This window comes from Diceros bicornis, chromosome 12, assembly GCF_020826845.1.
Source record: "Diceros bicornis minor isolate mBicDic1 chromosome 12, mDicBic1.mat.cur, whole genome shotgun sequence".
Lineage (NCBI taxonomy): Eukaryota > Metazoa > Chordata > Mammalia > Perissodactyla > Rhinocerotidae > Diceros > Diceros bicornis.
Genome location: NC_080751.1, coordinates 78,288,531 through 78,307,220, shown reverse-complemented (window position 1 = coordinate 78,307,220; position 18,690 = coordinate 78,288,531).

Below are 18,690 nucleotides of genomic sequence, written 5' to 3'. Positions count from 1 at the left end.
TCAGCCCAACACCAGAGCTGTGGATCGGACCATCTCGAGTTTATTGCCTCTTTGGGTTCACCTGATGTGGAGGCAGCTCCCACTGAAAGCAGGAATGTCACCCCCACCCCTCTGCTCCTTCCCGTAGTGACTCAGCCCGTCTCCCTTCACTCCTCCTGCCAAGGACCCCAGGGAACCTCCTGGCAGTCCTGTCCAAGTTGCCTTCTGAAGGCAGCTCCCCTGCACACCAGACCCAGGTCCGCCGAGCAGCACCAACCCTGTGGACACCAGGGAACCAGCTGCCCTGTCATTTCTGCCTCATGTTGAGCTCAATGCCAGGCTCAGGGCAGATATTAACAGACGTCGGTGCCCTTCTCCTCCAAATCAACCTCCTAATTTTTTCAAAATCAAGACCAGTGGGGAGAATCAAATTCTGGCCATCGTCTTTCCACGTGTGGCTGTGGGGTTAGCACATGGCTCACAGCCCCTCCTCATTCTCAGTAGCCTCACGTACAAAGAGAACATTCTACTGCAGCATCTATAAAGTGATTTTGATTTTAAAAAGCTTAAGTTTAAACATTTTTGTGTTTCAGAAGTAGAGAGGTGTGTGGCTTGTAAGTGGCTGGTTTGGTTATTTTAGGGAATAAGGCTGTGGGCAGTGGACGGCATCGAGCAGAGGCTGGCTGAGCACCACTGTGGGCAGCACCTTGGTCACGTGACCTTGCTCGGTCATCCTAACGCCTTGCAGAGCCAGACCCCCAGGCATAGGTCACGTGGGCCGCGCAGCCCGATGTGGCACCAGACTGCTTGGTTTGGGTCCCGGCTCCCCTGCTTACTAATCGTTCCTCTCCAGCCAGTTGCCTAATCCTTTTGTGGCGCAGTTCACTCACGTTCAAATAAGAAATGAGGAATTAGAATAAGAATTAGGAGTAAGAAAGGATGCTTCTTCCTAGGGACGTGGTAAGAGTTCCTGAGCGAACCTATGAGAGCCCGAGGCTGTGCCTACAGGTGTCGAGTGCTGTGTGACTCTCAAAGTTACTGCTGCTGACGGCGCAGAAGAGGATGCTGAGGCCCACAGGGGCTCAGTGACTGTACAGGCACACACACCTGGAAAGTGTCAGGCGAAGAACAGAACTCCAGTCTGTGCAGGCAGAAGGCCCCTGATTTCTTCCCTGCCCTGTGGAGCTTCTCAGGAGGAAGGGGCCTCCTTTTTTCTGGGCTACTCTTCGTTGGACATTGAGGAAAGGAAAAGGGACTCACTGTAAATTGTGCCTGCCCAGGACGCTGAACTAGCTTCTACTCTCGACACTCCTCCTGGGGCTTACTTAGCGCTGCGCAAAGGGCTTTTCCCTGTTTATCTTCCAGAGCACTCATTCTGATTCCCACACATGTGCACGCACGAAATGGAACAGAACATCATTTATTTTCCTGCCCCACACCGGTGTGCTTTAGTGGCACATCTAGAATAAATGTATTTTCAGGGAGGTTTTATACAAACTTTGGGCATTCATTTGGTGTTATTCTATGACCAGGTAGGAGAATTGGATGGAGTATGTTTTTGACAGAATTGCTCACTGTCAAAGAGCCACAGCATGGGACACCTGACAAGGCAGTGACACAGATTTTATTCAGACTACTGCAGTGAGGGAAAGACGCTACAGTATAAACTGACTCCACTCCAACTAAGACAAAAGTGACTGAGGCTTTTAAAGGGAGAAAAGAGAGGAAACAAAAGTGGGCTGTATGGAATGGAAAATTACAGAAGGGGTGATTAGAAATTATTGAAAACTGCTTGGCTGTGTGTGTTGGGACAAAGCACATTTGTGGTTGGCAGCACTGGGTTTTCTTGAACAAAGACTCAGCACTTAGGGACATGGCCTAGTGCAGGGGGAGGCCAGGCTAAGTGAAGTCACTGCTTTTAGCACAGTGTTGGGGCAAGTCCTTTGTGCTGTGTACGAGTTCACAGTTCCTATTACAAACATCAGAAAATATGAATGCACGGTTGTATCATTTCCTATTGTTGCTGTAACAAACTAACCACAAACTTCTAGCTTATAACAACACAAATACTATATTATTTTACAGTTCTGGAAGTGAGAAGTCTGAAATGGGTCTACAGGACTGCATTCCTTCTGGAGGCTCCAGGGGAGATGCTTCTAGTGGGCTTTTTCAGCTTCTAGAGGCGCCTACACTCCTTGGCTTACAGCCCCTTCCTCCATCATCACAGCCAGTAGAATAGCATCTTCTGTCTTCTCTGACCTCTGCTCTGTTCTCACATATTCTCTCTCTGACTTTGATGTCTTGCCCCCAGACCCCAACTTGTAAGGACCCATGTGATTAGATTGGGCCTGCCCAATAATCCAATATCATCTCCCCATCTCAAGGTCCTTAATTTAATCACACCTGCAAAGTCCCTTATGTCATGTGAGGTAGCATATTCACAGACTTAGGGATTAGGAGGAGGACATTTTTGGGAGGCTGTTATTCTGCCTATCACAATGGTTAAGAAAGAAAACAAGTGGTGACAAGTAGTTCTTAAGTGCAGCTCTATATAGACAGTGTTAATCTCAGGGGACAGGATACTCTACCTGAACCTCCAGTATCTATGATTGAGAAATAGGGGTACTGTTTCTGGTAGTCTTTCTGGCTCCCACAGTAGAGAGAATTTTAAGAGTGCATCTGAAACTACTGCACAGGGATGCTTCTCCTGACATTGGACTTGCTGTGGAAAGATGCACAGGACTCAGAGGGGTTATGGTCTAAAGTTTAAATGGTCTAAATGGTCTTGTGATGGACTATTCTAGGATAATTGTCCTCTAGTCTATTTTGAATTCTTTATGGTTTTTGTTTTTGTTTTTGTTTTGTGAGGAAGATCAGCCCTGAGCTAACATCCACACCAATCCTCCTCTGTTTGCTGAGGAAGACTGGCCCTGGGCTAACATCTGTGCCTATCTTCCTCTACTTTATATGGGACGCCGCCACAGCATGGCCTGACAAGCGGTGCCTCGGTGCGCGCCCAGGATCCGAACCCAGGCCACCAGCAGCGGAGGGTGCGCACTTAACAGCTATGCCACGGGGCTGGCCCCGAATTCTTTATGTTTTTGTATTCTTAAGGTTCCATGTGATTAAGATGGTGATAAACTAGCTATCAGTTGTCCCAGTAATGCTCAAATAACCTCAAAACTTGGCGGCTTAAAACAGTTATAATCTCTGATTGCACTGTATTCTCTGGCCCGGTGGTGAAGGAAGCACGCGGGCGTCCGTGGAGAGCCTCAGACTGCAGGGCTGTACCATCTGCTGGGCTTGCTTCCTGGTGCAGGGGTCAGCTGTCTGTAGGCTTGTGTGTTACGGCCTTGGCTGGGGTAACTGGTTTTCCTCATGTGGTTCTCACGGGGACACGCCTCTCCTATCCCTCGATTGGGTCAGTGTGGGCATGTTCTCATGACAGCAGAGAAGCTAGTGAGGTGCAGGGACAACCAAGGGCTCCTGGGACCTGCTTGCTCTGGTCTGCTAACATCTTACTGGCCAAAGTGCGAGTCACATGACTGGCTGGGCTTGGAGGGGTGGGAAGGGGCCTCTGCCCTTGAAGAGAGGAATTGCAGAGCACAGGGCAAAGGGCACAGGAACGGTGAGAATTGAAGGATCAGGCCGTGAGTGCAGACGACCCACCACAGAAATTCAAGCGGTTGATAGAGAAGTCTCTGCGTGCATTATTTCATCTTGTCTTATGACAAACCAGCACACAGCTCTAGTAATTGATTGATGTGTCTCTTTAACAATACATTTGGCATTGTTAAGGGGGTGTAATGCATGCAAGACCATCAGCTCTGGCCTCAGTGATCACGCAGTGCTGTCTCCTTTCATGCAAGCCCAGTTACTAAGCTACCTGTGAAATGGAAAAAAGCAGCAACTCTCCAGGGCCCAAGTGTGTGTATGTATGTGAGCCTAAGTATGAGTAACTGTAAAAGGCTCGACTAAATGCCTTAGGGCCCCAAGAAAGAAAGAATTGGGGTACAAGTGTGTGTATGTATGTGAACCTAAGTATGAGTAACTGTAAAAGGCTCAACTAAATGTCTTAGGGCCTCAAGAAAGAAAGAATTGGGGTACAAGTCTCTTCTGGGTAAAGCTCTGAGCATTCTGGCTGGTTGCCCCCCAGGAAGGCAATGACTTACGGGGAGAAAAGGACATGCTGGCACAGATTTTACTCACGACGCGGACAGCCTTGAAGTTCCTGGCCCTCTGGGGAAGCGAGGCGAGTCCTTCTGATGCCTTTGGAGAGTCTCGGTGGGTGCGGGCTTGGTGGGCTCAGGCTCTGGGTCACCAGGCCTGTGCTCTGGACCAGGAGAGCGGAGTCTGAAGAGCTGGTGCTGATCAGAGACAAACTGCTGGACCTAGAAAATTAGAGACTGTCAGAGACTGTTCAGGAGGAAGGTAGGTAAGAGAGGTGGCAAGTTGCATGATATCTGGGGCTTCCGGTCCTTGCTCTTAACAACAGGCGCTCATCATGTGCCAGCCAACAGCAGGAGCCATAACGTTGCTGATTTTCAAGGCTCTATTTACCAGAAATTCAAACTTCCTTAAACATTTAAAAATCTCCCCTTGGGTGCATATTTGGGTGGCAAACCCAAGACCAGCAGATATCATCAGCTCAGGGAAACTCACACGATCAATTAACACATCACACTTCACAGTTAACTCCTGCCAGTGCAAGGTCGGTCATCACACCAACACAATCCCCCAAACCTGGAAAAACAGAAATGAGGAAATTATCATCTGGGAAAACTTACCAAACAAAACTTGCTGAGGGTAAGCTGGCTCACTGAAGGGCTTTTACAGTTTTGCTATAGGAAAGTGAGCCAAGGTAAGGAAGGCAATTGAAGCCGATTTCTCCAGAAAAGTGTTTGCCTATCCTGGGTGGTCTGAAGCCAGAGAGCAGACTAGTGAGAGATGTAAGCAGAGCAGAGTCATCAATCCACTGGAAGATAAAACCAAAACCAAATACGCCAGCATACGTGGGACATTGTATGTATTTTGTGAAGAGAGTGAGTCACTGCCCCATCTTTAATGGGATACAGTAACACAAAAGCTTGGGAAATGTCTTACTTTCCTAAAGAAGGCAGAAGAAGAGCAGATCAATGGTGACTCAGTGAGAATATGGACCTTCCAGGATCTGCAGAAATTCTCTTTACCATCTTAGCATGAATTTAATCATTTCTATAAGCAGGTGGATCAGGTTCCTCTCTATCTCTTCCCTCCAACTCCCCTACTTTCTCCAAACTTGGTTGAGAATGGGATTGTGTGTGTGTGTGATTGCTTGGAACAGCATTCCATGATGCAGTGGCTTGGGGAATGCCTGGTGTAAGCAATTGGACAATCTGTGTCCTAGACAAAAGGCTCAGTGCCATTGATGCGTTGAAGCCAGCCTTGGGGCCAGGAGGACATATTGGAATTTGGGACTAGTCCTGGCTAGTAATAAGGAGGTTTTGCCTTACAATCTTGAACCAGAAGTGGGTGCTAGCAGAATATATGGAGTTTCAGTGAGCTCTCATTCACCATTAATAGTGAAATCCTGAATGAATGCATTCAGCAGTGGGATGAGCCTGCTGAGGTGACTGACTTAAACATCAACACACTGTGTCAGCTCTGATATATCTCATTTCCCTCCTCTTGGGATGACTTTCCATATTTGACAATTATTCCCCATCAGTTTGTTCCCAGAGGCTCTGTCCTCCTTTTTCCCGCAGACATTCTTGGCTATGGGTCTCAGCCTGGCTGCTGTTTTCCTGGCCCATTTCAGTCTCTGTGTAGCTGTTGATTATGGCGCTGTTATGACTTCAGCATCAAGCAATACAGTCTCAGCTAAAGAGAGAAACAGACACACTGGAAAACTCTCAGGACATCCCGTGAAAACTTTGCCAAGGAGGGCAAGAAAAGATAACTAGTTGGCAAAAATGGATGACAGCTTTGTACTGTTTGGGGCTCTGGTCATGGAGGATACCTTTAGCACACAAATTCTGATCAATCCAAAGCAAATCCCCTCAAAGCACCAAAAGGCCGATTGTTGGTATTTCCATTTCATCTGAGTTTAAACCACATGATAGTTTACTACAGCTCTATTGTGGAAAGCCTAGTCTTTAGCCTTTCTCTGTCCTTCATTCCATGCTAAGTGTATCTAGTCCGTGAGGATGTAAAGAGAAATGATGTGTAATGCACAATTTCAATACTAAGCTAATTTTCAGCAGGAAGTTGGCTTCAAAACTATATAGAACATATTTTCTTTATTTGACAATATTGGTAGCTAATCTATAACCCCCATGATCAAGAGACTTGCATATTCTTCTCCCTTTGCTGTAACTTGCTGTGGAACACTGGGTTTGATCTCCCCACCTGCAACATGGGGATAGTAAGAGGGTTTCCAGGGATAAATGAGGGGACACCAGAGAACGTGGGATGAGTTCTTCATAAATTGCTTCCTATTTTACAAGGTTTTCTAATTTACATTTCCAAATTTTATCTATGCCATAGTCTTGTGTACCAGTTATTATTTTAACTAGGATGAGAATATTTAGTCATAGAGTGATTCAGCACTTTGCCCAATTTTATTTAGTTTGTGTTAAAGCTGGGAACCAAGCTTCTCCTTTTTTTACTGTAAAAGTTTATATTCTTACCACTCTTTTTATAGCATGACTGCTCAAGGCTTTTCTCCTAAAATAAATTATGCTAAATTTTTCTTAAGACTCTCATTTGCATGCAGGCAAAGTACTACAATACAAAGCTAAGGAAAACAAAGGCACGGATCCCATCAGCATTAAGGCTGTGGCTTTCAGTTCAGGAATTATTGCCATCTTGACAGTGAGATCACGATTGAGCAGACCTTTACGGACCCAAATGTGACTGTTTCCTGGCGCCTGCTCCCCAAGTCAGTACGTGCCGTAGTTAGTAATTACTAGACACCATGCTCGCATCTCCAGCATTTCTGAGAAGCACTGCCGCCTGTCCTGTTATTAGTTATTAGTATTTTGGGACAGTCTGAGGAAATTTGAAATGAAAAACCATGAGGCACTAATCAAAACAAGAGAAAAATATGCATGTATTCCAACCACTGCCCTCAGAAAACACTCGTTGTCTACAGATCCTCTGAGCTTGCTCCAGGCACAAATGCAAAGTAGTACACTTTTATTTCTTCCTATTTTATCTAAAGATAGATACTATTGTGGATATTATATAAGTAGGAAGAACAAAACAAAATAACAGATAACAATAAATATGTGACAACTCTAATTCAAGACTAGAGACATAGAATTATTATCTCAGGTGAAAGTAACTGATGTTTCTTGACTTAAAAATTAATGACTCTAGAAAGAGCACTAGGTGTTCTGGCAAAGAACCAGGCCTGAGACCAGCCCTGCAGTTGCAGGTGAGACTGTGGGCTGGTTCTCCAGCTCCCTAGAGTGCTTGCTTCTTTTCTATAAATGGTGACTTTCATGTCTGCTCTACCAACGCCCAGGACAGTTGTGAAGATCAACTATTACAAACTTTTGTAATAAAAGGTTGACACCCTTTTATTTTTCTTTTACTTGCCTCTTACCAACATTAGTAATAAACTTTATCTGTAAGATGTAAGGATTAAATTTAAAAATTGCTGAGATTATTTTCCTAACTCTAAAATTGAGAAAATGTATGGCTTTCTGCCTTTCCCATTCTCTGAGCACCTCGCTCACATCATAAGATCACGTAAAGCCCTACAATCACCAGATGTGGAGAAACTATTCTGTTCCAGGCCCTCATGTGCATTGTCATTGTCTGCCTCTTACTTTTTCTGATTAAGCTGTGGGCCCTTTCCCCAGGAAACACACACACACACACACACACACACACACACACACACACCCCTCTTCAGTTTAAGAACATACAATCTTTCAAGTACTGCTGAATATTGTTGAAGCTAATGGTTAAGTCCATGAACAGAATCAGCTTGAGGTAGGGGATAGACCACAGACAAAGTGCAAGTGGGATGGTCATGGCAAAGACCCCGGCCAAAACTGTACCTTGAGAAAGTGTCAGGTCACCAAAGCCAGAGGCAGGCAGAGTGAAATTGTTTCAAGGAAACCCAAGTCAATAGGAACATGTCCCAGAGAAGCAGATGTACGAGTATTGGGGTTCAGGGAGCTCAGATCTGAGAAAATCAAGAAAGTTCATGTCTGGGCCACGGCATATTGGTCATTTGCAGCCATATCTTCTTTAACTATAGCCACTTGTTCACAAGCTGCCGCATGAAGGATGCAGAGCCTCAGGCCACATTGAGAAATGAGGCAGAGAATGTCAAAAAGCTGTGCTCATCTGTGGAAGATTTTCAAGCAGGGAGGACCCTGAAACCCAAGGCTGCTAGTCATGAGGGAGCCACGAAGCAAGAAACTGTCACCATGGTTGCAGTGAGATCTTCTAGAACCTGGGGAGCCTTAAACCACAAAATAGCAATTAACATTCTTTATCTGATACCAAAACAATTTGAAAGTTCTTATGTTGTTAAATGCTGTTGACATCTGTTGCTTTTTAGAAAGGGCATGCACATATATATATGGTTAAAAATATTTTTTATCTTAACCCGTTTTAATTAGTGATGATAACAGTTTCTTCAGGAGGCCAAGTGATTCATTTTATATTTTTGTTAATTATACAGCAGGAAGCTTAAATTCTTCAGGTTATTCCCACATGTACAGGGTGAAGACATCTCTTTACAAACTTCTGTGAACAAATATCACATCTTCAGAGATAAAAATCTACAGTTGTATGAAAAAGAAGAATTTAAAGACTTTTACAAGGTCTGACTTCAAAGTACTCATTAAACTTACACATATATTAGGCTATTTTCTATTCTAAAATAAAATTCCCAAGAGATAGTTTAGTAAAACTGTTGTATTCATCGGGAAAGGTCTGCCTGTATACAGCGTTGGACCAAAAAAGTCAGTTAAATAAAACATATTATTTTACCCTCACATTCAAGAATTTCAGCCTTTCCTTGTCTTTTATAACCTTGTTTTTTAAAACATGACAGTTTTGCAGATTACAGGTCGATTATTGTGCACTTATTACCCTTAAAGGAAAAAATAGTAACTTTACAATAGAGAAGCACAGCAGGCATGACTTTCAAAGTTAACATAAACTTTGATGGGACAAATTGAAATCAGGTACCATCCCATAGTATTCACTGTGAAGAACATAGCATCACTTTTGTGATATAGTTGCCAAAGATGTGTGATCTAAGTCAGATTAGGAAGAAACATCAGACAAACCCAATTAAGGGACATTCTCCAAAGAAGACATACAAACAGCCAACAGGCACATGAAAAGATGTTCAACATCACGAAACATCAGGGAAATGTAAATCAAAACTACAATGAGATACCACCTCACACCTGTTAGGATGGTCACTATATATGTAAAAAAAAAGATAGGTATTGGTGAGGATGTGGAAATTGGAATCTTTGTACACTGTTGATGGAAATGTAAAATGGTGCAGGTGCTATGGAAAACAGTATGAAGGTTCCTCAAAAAGTTAAAAATATAACTACCATATAATCTAGCAATCCCACTTCTAGGTTTATATCCAAAGGGTCTGAAATCAGGATCTTGAAGAGATATCTGCACTTCCGTATTCATTGCAACATTATTCACAACAGCCAAGCTGTGTAAACAACCTAAGTCTCCATTGATGGAAGAATGGATAAAGAAGGTATCACACACACACACACATACACACACACACACACAGTGGAATATTATTCAGCCATGAGAAGAAAGGAAATCCCACCATGGATGGATCTTGAGGGCATTATGCTAAGTGAAATAAGTCAAACAGAGAAAGACAAATACCGTATGATATCACTTACATGTGGAATCTAAAAAAGCTAAAATCATGCAAAAAGAGAGTAGAATAATAGCTGCCAGGGGCTGGGGGGTGGGGGAAATGGGGAGACATCAGTCAATGAGTACAAATTTCCAGTTATAAGATGAATGAATTCTTGGGATCTAATGGGCAGCTTTGTGACTATAGGTAACTATACTGTACTATATACTTGAAAGTTACCAAGAGAGTAGATCTTAAATGTTCTCACAAAAAGGAAATAGTAATTATGTGAGGTGATAGAGATGTTAACTAATCCTACTGTGGTAATCATTTGGCAATATAAGTGTATCGACTACAGATATTATAGTATGTTGTCATCTGTAGGACCAAATGAAGTAGTTACAAGAAGAAATTTTGTAGCAATAAATACTTATATCTATAAAAATAAAAATAAATATATTAAACCATCAATTCAAAAGCTAGAAATAGAACAAAAAACAAATTAAAAGATAGGAAAAGAAAGATATTAATAAAGGCAGAAGCAGAAATAAATGAATTAGGAAAATGTTTGATGTTATGTGCTGTCAAGTCAGCTCCAACTCATTTATGAATGAATGATGTTCACAGTGTCCTGTCCTCAACAGCCCTACTCAGTTCCTGTAGTCTCATGCCTATGGTTTCCTTTATGGATCCAATCTATCTCATATTTGATCTTCTGCTTTCCCTGCTGCCTTCTACTTTTCCCAGCATCATTGTCTTTTCCAAAGAATCCAGCCTTCACATGATGTGCCCACAGTAGGACAGCCTCAGTTTTATCAAAGGAAAATGTAGAACTAAGTAAACTAAAAGTTGTGTAGAAAAAAATCAATAAAATTAATAAGCCACTACATAATATATTACAGAAAAAAGGACACAAACACAATGCAAAGTAAGTTATAAGATAAAATGAACAAGGATACAGCCACTTACGATAGCAAAAGTTAAATAAAATTAAATAGAACTTTAAATGTAAAACTAACAAATGTTCCAAACCTAATGAAGAAAACTATAAAATGTTTCTAAAAGACATTAAGATGGGGCCAGCCCCGTGGCTTAGTAGTTAAGCGCGCGCACTCTGCTGCTGGCGGCCCGGGTTCAGATCCCGGGCACGCACCGACGCACTGCTTCTCCAGCCATGCTGAGGCGGCGTCCCACATACAGCAACTAGAAGGATGTGCAACTATGACATACAACTATCTACTGAGGCTTTGGGGGGAAAAAAAGGAGGAGGATTGGCATAGATGTTAGCTCAGAGCCGGTCTTCCTCAGCAAAAGGAGGAGGATTGGCATAGATGTTAGCTCAGGGCTGATCTTCCTCACAAAAAATAAATAAATAAATAAATATAATAAATAAAAGACATTAAGATAGCCCAGAACAAATGGAACAAAATACCATCTTCTTTTACAGGAAGATTAAACACCATAAGATATTAGTTATCCCTAAGTCAGTTTATAGTTTTAATGTGATGTTAACAAAAGCACTACGAGAAACTAGATAAGTACCCTAGAGTTACTGACTATTAAACCAATTTAGAGAAGTAGTGGTAGTGGTAGAGGTGGAGGTGAAGGTGTACATGTGATGGAGGTAGAGCTGGTAAAGGTGTAGGAGGTGGACGTGGTGCTGGTTTTGGAGGGAGTGGAGGTGGCAGTGATAGATGTGGTGGTGAAGGCACTGGAGGAGTTGATGGTGGAGGTGGTGATGGTGGGGGTGGAGGTGGTGGTGATGGAGGTGGTGGTGAAAGCGTTAGAGGAGTTGATGGTAGAGGTGGTGATGAAGGCATTGGAGATGGTGGTAGTGGAGGTGGTGATGGTAGTGATGGTGAAAGAATTGGAGGAATTGATGGTGGAGATGGTGGTGATGGAGTGGTGGTGAAGGTATTGAAGGAGTTAATGGTGAGGGTGGTGATGGTGGGCGTGGAGGTGGTGGAGGTGGAGGTGGTGGTGAAGGCGTTGGAGGAGTTGAGAGGAGGTGGTGATGGTGGAGGGGGAGGTGGTGATGAAGGCGTTGGAGGAGTTGAGAGGAGGTGGTGATGGTGGGGGTGGAGGTGGTGGTGATGGAAGTGGTGGTGAAAGCATTGGAGGAATTGATGATGGAAGTGGTGGTGATGGAGGTGGTGGTGAAGGCACTGGAGGAGTTGATGGTGGAGGTGGAGGTGGTAGTGATGGTGGTGGTGGTGGTGAAGGCACTGGTGCAGTGGATGGGGGGGTGGTGGTGGTAGAGGTGATGAGGGAGTAGAGATGTAGGTGGTGAAAGTGGTGGTGAATGTGGTGGAGGTAGAGGTGATGGAGGTGGAGACGTTGGAGGTGGTGCTGCTGGAGGTGAAGGTGGAAATGGTAGAGGTTTTGTTGGAGATGGCAGAAATGGTGGAGGTGGTGGAGCCAGCAGTGGTATAGGTAGAAAAAGCAGTTGATTTTATAATTTTAGGTAGGCACAATGTAGACCTCCATTTCAGACAAAAGTGTTTTGACATTAAAATGTTTTGTCTAAAATTGATATTCAGGACATATGCATAATGCTGACCAAGGTATCGTCAGTTCTCAGGTGGTTTTACTAGTAACATCTGGTAGCGGAGGAAACCACTGTCCGCCGGGAACATCTGTTCCCGCCGTTCTACCTCTTGTTACAGTTATTTTTAAAAAAGCCTCCCTTCTTATGTTCTTCATCATGTAACGGGTTGATTTCTAAGACTAAAATTTCTCCTTTCATAGAAGAAAAGATTTTATTGGCCACTGCTATTGCCAATAAAAGCAACAGGAAAAAAACATAATTTTCCTCTATTGTTAGAAGAGAATGTATGTGCCTCCCCTTATCCTGGTGGCCTCTAGTTTCACCATCTGTAAATTGGGCCCTATAGGTACTACTATTACTCGCACGGCTCCTACACATAGTTTTCTGCAGAATTAAATGGAGCTACTTGAGGTGCCAATCAAATGTTAGCTTGAGTAGTTGATGATTATTTCTTCTATCTCCAAGGAAATCATAAATTTCACATCCTGCCAACATTAAGCCTTATAAGAAGTTTATAAGAAGTATAAATCTTGTTAACTCTTATTTGTTTATGCTATGACTGCTTCTCAGTTGAAAGTGGGATGCTAAGACGTGTATAGAGGTCACAAATCAGAAATGGCTGATTTGGCTGTAGACATGGCTTATTTGGCTCATGGAGTATTTTTTAAAATTTCAATTTGTTTGAAACATTTAATAATTGGATGTTTTCACATAAGAATTCTGGCTTTCTTTGTGACTTGGAAATTGGAGGACCTGGCAACCCTGGGAAAGTCTCTCCTAATGGGAGCAGCCACCTGATGCTGAGGAGCTCTTGCCCTTCTCTCTCCACTAACACCGCTGTCATTTTGTACCAGCTGGCTCTGTGTAGGTAACTCCCCTGTGCCATACAATGGCACCCCTTCGTCACATGGAAAATATCAGCTCCTTGACTTCCAACCATAAGACAAGGAAATTGTCATCATTTCCTTATCTGTCCAACCTTAAACTTAGGAAGCTAGCACCAAAATCAAGTTAGCTGAGTATTTCTGAAATGGGAGGAGGATCATCAGGGAGGTTGATTTGCAGAGCTCTCAAAGCCACCTGGTGGCTCTAAAATATGCCTTCTACATGCCAATATCTAACTTTCAATTATTCTTCCCTGTTTGGATTATGTCTTAGAGCTTCCTGATAAAACTGCTATTTATCAACTTTTTGAACACCTGCTATATGTAGTACAGCTCACATGCAAATTAGCTGCTGGACCTGTGAGGGCTCTCTAACCTCCTTTGTATATGCAAGCAGGAGATTGAGCCAGAAACAAGCCACATAATTAACGTATAAAAAGATGCAATAAGGGGTCGGCCCCATGGCTTAGCGGTTGAGTGCACACCCTCCGCTACTGGCAGCCCGGGTTCGGATCTCAGGCGCGCACGGACGCACTGCTTGTCCGGCCATGCTGAGGTGGCATCCCACATACAGCAACTAGAAGGATGTGCAACTATGACATACAACTATCTACTGGGGCTTTGGGGAGAAAAAGTTGGGGGGGGTACAAAGGAGGAGGATTGGCAATAGATATTAGCTCAGGGCTGATCTTCCTCACACACACAAAAAAAAGATGCAATAATATGACAAATCTTAAGTATTCAATTCAATGACTTTTGACAATTGTATCCTGACAATTGTATGCCACTCCTCAAAAGAAGAGGCAGGACGTTTCAGTCACTCCAGATTTCCCTTATGTTCTTTTCCAATCAATTACCCCCCTCCCTGAGGCAAAACCTGTTCTGATTTCTATCACCCTAGGTAGTTTGGTCTTAGTAGAACTTCATACAAGTGGACTCATGCAGGACGCACTCTGTGATTGGCCTCTTTCCCCCAGGATCCACCGTGTTGCTGCAGGAGCCAGCAGTCAACCTCTTTTTATTGCCGAGTCCTGCTCCAGGGGTGCAACATGATGTTTATGCATTCTCCGGCTGATGACTATGTGGTTGTCTACAGGTTTCGGCTATTATAAATAAGGAGACTATAAGCATTCTTATACAAATATGATGTATGTTTTCACTTCTCTTGGGTAAATATCTAGGAGTGCAGTGGCTGTCTCTTGGAGTAAACATAAGCTTAACTTTAAATGAAACTGCCAAACAGATGTACAAAGTGGTTGAGCCATCTTAAAAACAAAATATGAGATGCTCTACATTCTTATCTTTTAGTGTTGTCATCATTTTTTTGTTTTGTTTTGTTTTGTTTTTAGTTTTAGCCTAGTTCTGGTTTTCTTGCCATATGGAATACCAATAACATTTGTAGACTTTTCCCATAAACCTGTTTGGTCAAAACAGCAACATTAAGGCAGAAAAACATTAGACACCGTTGGCTATTAATATCAGAGTTAAAGATATATTTATTATATAGTACCAACCACCTATGATAAGGCCCTCAAGGAGGTGGGGCGCAGGAACTGAAGAACCCTTTCTTATGAAGAGCCAGGATGTGGAAAATGGTGAAGGGAGGAATCAAGTAAACCCAGAAAGACCTGAGAATTTGGAGACGAAAGGGCAAGGGCAAGATGTCCCCATTTCCTTTCCTGGAGAGACAGGCTCATTCCTTCCTGGCTGGCATCTTGTTGAAAACATTAGCACACTTCCCAACATCTATGCTGTACTTCTGCTCCTTCTTATTCCTATCACTTAGAAATAGTTGTCTCTGCATTTTTGACCAGGAGAGGCTATAGACAGTTTCTATCTTCTGAACCAGAGTCAGGACATGGGTCTTGTAAGTACAACTGCTTTCTTATGGGGACAGGGGGAATAATTTCTTTGAAATGAGGAATACCTTAGAGTATCTGAAATGTTGATGCCCATAAGTCCCTTCAAGATGTGTCCCCTGCCTGTCTCTCTAGGCTTAACTCCAGCCCTTTCCAACAATTCCTCCTCCCCTCTCATAATCCCATCCTCCACAGGAAACCAGAGGCTAATGCTCTAAGAGCAGGGCTGTGTCACACTGTCTAGGATGCCCTCCCCAGTCAGCTCAAGGGACATCTTCTCAGTGAAAACTACCTTGATTTTCCCCAGACCAACAATATGTTTCCTTCACTTTTGTTTCCATTTTAGCTTAAAAGCATTAATTACAGCACATTTCACTGATGCTTTAACTGTTTATATCTCAAAGCCTTTGAGACTTTTCAACTATGTCTCCTTGGCATAGAGCAGGTATTTAGTGAATGAATGAATGATAGAATGAGTGAATGATAGAATTAATGAATGAACCTTTGTGTGTGTGACATTCAGTTGACGTTTAATTTTCTCAGTATAAAAGACAGGTGATTAGGAAAAGAAAAGGCAGTCACGAAACAGTAAAAAGCGGGGCGTGATAGGAGTCATGGTGGGGAACTCACTGGTTCCTCCAGGGCTATGGCAGAGAAACTGGGAACTAGACAAGAAAGCAGACCAACGTTTCTCAATATCTCATGCACATATGAATCACCTGGAGAATCTGAAAATGTGGACCCTGGCCCAGTAATTTTGAAATTCTGCATTTTTAACAAATCCACAGGTGATGATGCTGCCTGTGCTCCAAAGACTACACTTTGAGCAGAAAAAGCATAAACAACAAATGTGGGCAGGGAAAATGGCAGTGGAGGACACTGCTTAAGTCATGGTTGCAGCAGCCCAGGCTACTCTGCTGAATTGATTTATTTACACTTCTTAGATCACAGAAGATTGCTTACAACACATTGATAACATTTTATTGGTTTCATTGTCTCACCACACTGCAGGGTAACAAGCCACAGCAGTCACTGCCATCATTAGAACAAGCAGCTGAACATGAAGCTAGGAACACAAGCTACAACTCTCTGTTAGCTACAAGAGCATCTCCAAACCCCATGTTAAATACACATTCAATATCCCTATTAATCCCATGGATCAGATACTGTTAGCTCTATTTTACAGACGAGGATACTAAAGTTCAGAGAGATGAAGTAATTTGCCCAAGATTGCACAGCTAGTAAAACAGAGCTAGAATTCAAAACCATCTGATCAAGATACTCAAGTGGCTTCCCATTGTATTCAGAATACAATCCAGAGTCCTTATCTCAGCCTTAGGGTTTGTATCAGAGAACTCTTATGAGAGAAGCAGAAATGCGATGAGTGACATAAGATAAGAGAATTATTATAAGATGTGATGTTACACAATCATGGTTATTGGTGTCTATGTAAGCTGATGTCTCTGTATCTAGTGTCCAGTCTAAGTTACTTTACAGGTCAGCAAACCAGGATGTTGGGGAGGAAAGCTACATGTGGATGAGAGCAAGGACAAATTGAACCCACACGACAAATTATAATGCGAGAATGTCTCTTACCACTCCTAACCTTGATGCCATCAAAATGGATGAACAATTGGCCCAAGTCTCAGAGAGGCTGAAGGAGATCCTCAAAGTGACCAAAAAGATCAGTGAGAGATTGCATGAGATGCCACAACGCCTGGCACCCTGCACAGACCTTCAGAGCATCAAAAATGTGGCTACTGCTTCTCTTGCATTTTCCAACTTTAGCACAAACCTTGAACTACAGAAGGAAGGGAATTCTGGGAAACATAGTTTTAACTTAGCTATACTGACACAATACAAAGCCATCACAATTCACCTTTTTCAACTTTGTATCTGCACAACCACTTCTTAATCATCCATAACTTCCAAATAAGGACAATAGCAAATCCATGGTCAAACTATCCCTCTTACAAACAAAGACACACTAACCCTCTCCTCAAAAGAGGATACAAAGCCCCTTTATCCATCTTTTGGTGATGCTGATTCATCTTCTTGCTGAATCACACTGTCTCTTTAATGTCATTTACCTTACAGTAAGAAAAAATGGTTAATATATACACAAATATATTCATATCAAAATGAGGAGGAAATACCCATAGCATCACAGTCCTTGTTTCTGTCACTGACCACATGGCTGTAGCTGGTATTTATAATGACCTTCCACGTGCCTTGTGCCCCTGGAAAGTGCCTTGACTGGTTGTCCATTGTAGGGTGTCCCAAATCTTTATTCCTGAGGAGTCTGTCATTAGCAATCTTTCCTGTATTGAAGCGCTGTAATTTTCCACTGATGTCAAATGACAGGGCACAGTACTAGGAGGTGTCCCAAGGGATCTTCTGTATTTCAGACATACACCTTTTTGTCCATAATTTCAGTCAGGATCAAACACACACGGAGCACAATAACCCTTTTTGTTTCCTGTTGATTTACTGGCATGAAGAGCTCAAGTAGTCAGGTGACAGTCTCAATTTCTGGTTTAATGGAACCACATCTTTGTGGAAGCATACTTCTCTGAGAACCAAAATCTTTAGAGCAGTAGAGTGCAAGACTGTGGGGACATGAAACAAAAGTCATGCTAGGATGTAACTAGGGATAAGAGTGGGAGGGGCTGCTCCCATTCCCAACTCTGGATCCCCCTGCTTGTGAATACTGACAATGGAAGAAATAACACTAGGTATTGATCACTGGGTTAGACATATTCAGCACCCTGGAGGACATTATCCCACCCCTAAATTTATCACCCAGTTGGTGCTATCACTGTCTTTAATAGGCTAGTCCATCATTCTATCAGGAGAGCTGTTTCAATGTGGTGGGGAACATTGTGAGACCAAAGAATTCCATGAGCAAGGGCCCTCTACCACTTCATTTGCTGAAAATGAGTTCCTTAATTCTGTGTGAATATTGTGATGGCGAATAAGGCATTCCATAAATTCCCACATGGTGGTTTGGTAAAAGCATTGTGGGCAGAGAAGGAAAATGCGCATCTGTATCAAATATCTGTTCCACTGGGATGAAGTTCTGCTCCTCCGGTGATGGAAGTGTTCCAATAGAATCAATCGACCACCACGTGCTGACCGGCCCCTGGGACTGTATGACAGTGGGGGCTCAGTCCTTCAGGTCCATGATGGTGGCACTACTCCTTTCACTCTCGCGGTAGTTTGGTAATTCTTTTGGCTTACTATCTTCCTCAGAGGGGCAGTCGTTAGCCTTTCCTAACAGCCCTTACTGTGTGGACCAGGGAACCAGTATGGGAATTCTGCTATCCTGAGTGTATCTATTCCGATTGTGCATCCCAAAATTGGAGAAATAACCACAGGATGTCACTGATGACACACTGGGCCTACTGTGAGCTGAAACTGAGCCAAAACTCCATTGCTCACCAGACTCCTCTAAGTCATATGTTGATGGGAGGAGTACAGTAGCGTTTTGTGTCTCTAGGAGTTAGTTCAGTTCAGAGACAGTTTCCAGTAATACCTAAAAAGTCTGGTTATTTCCCCTTCCCCAAACCACAG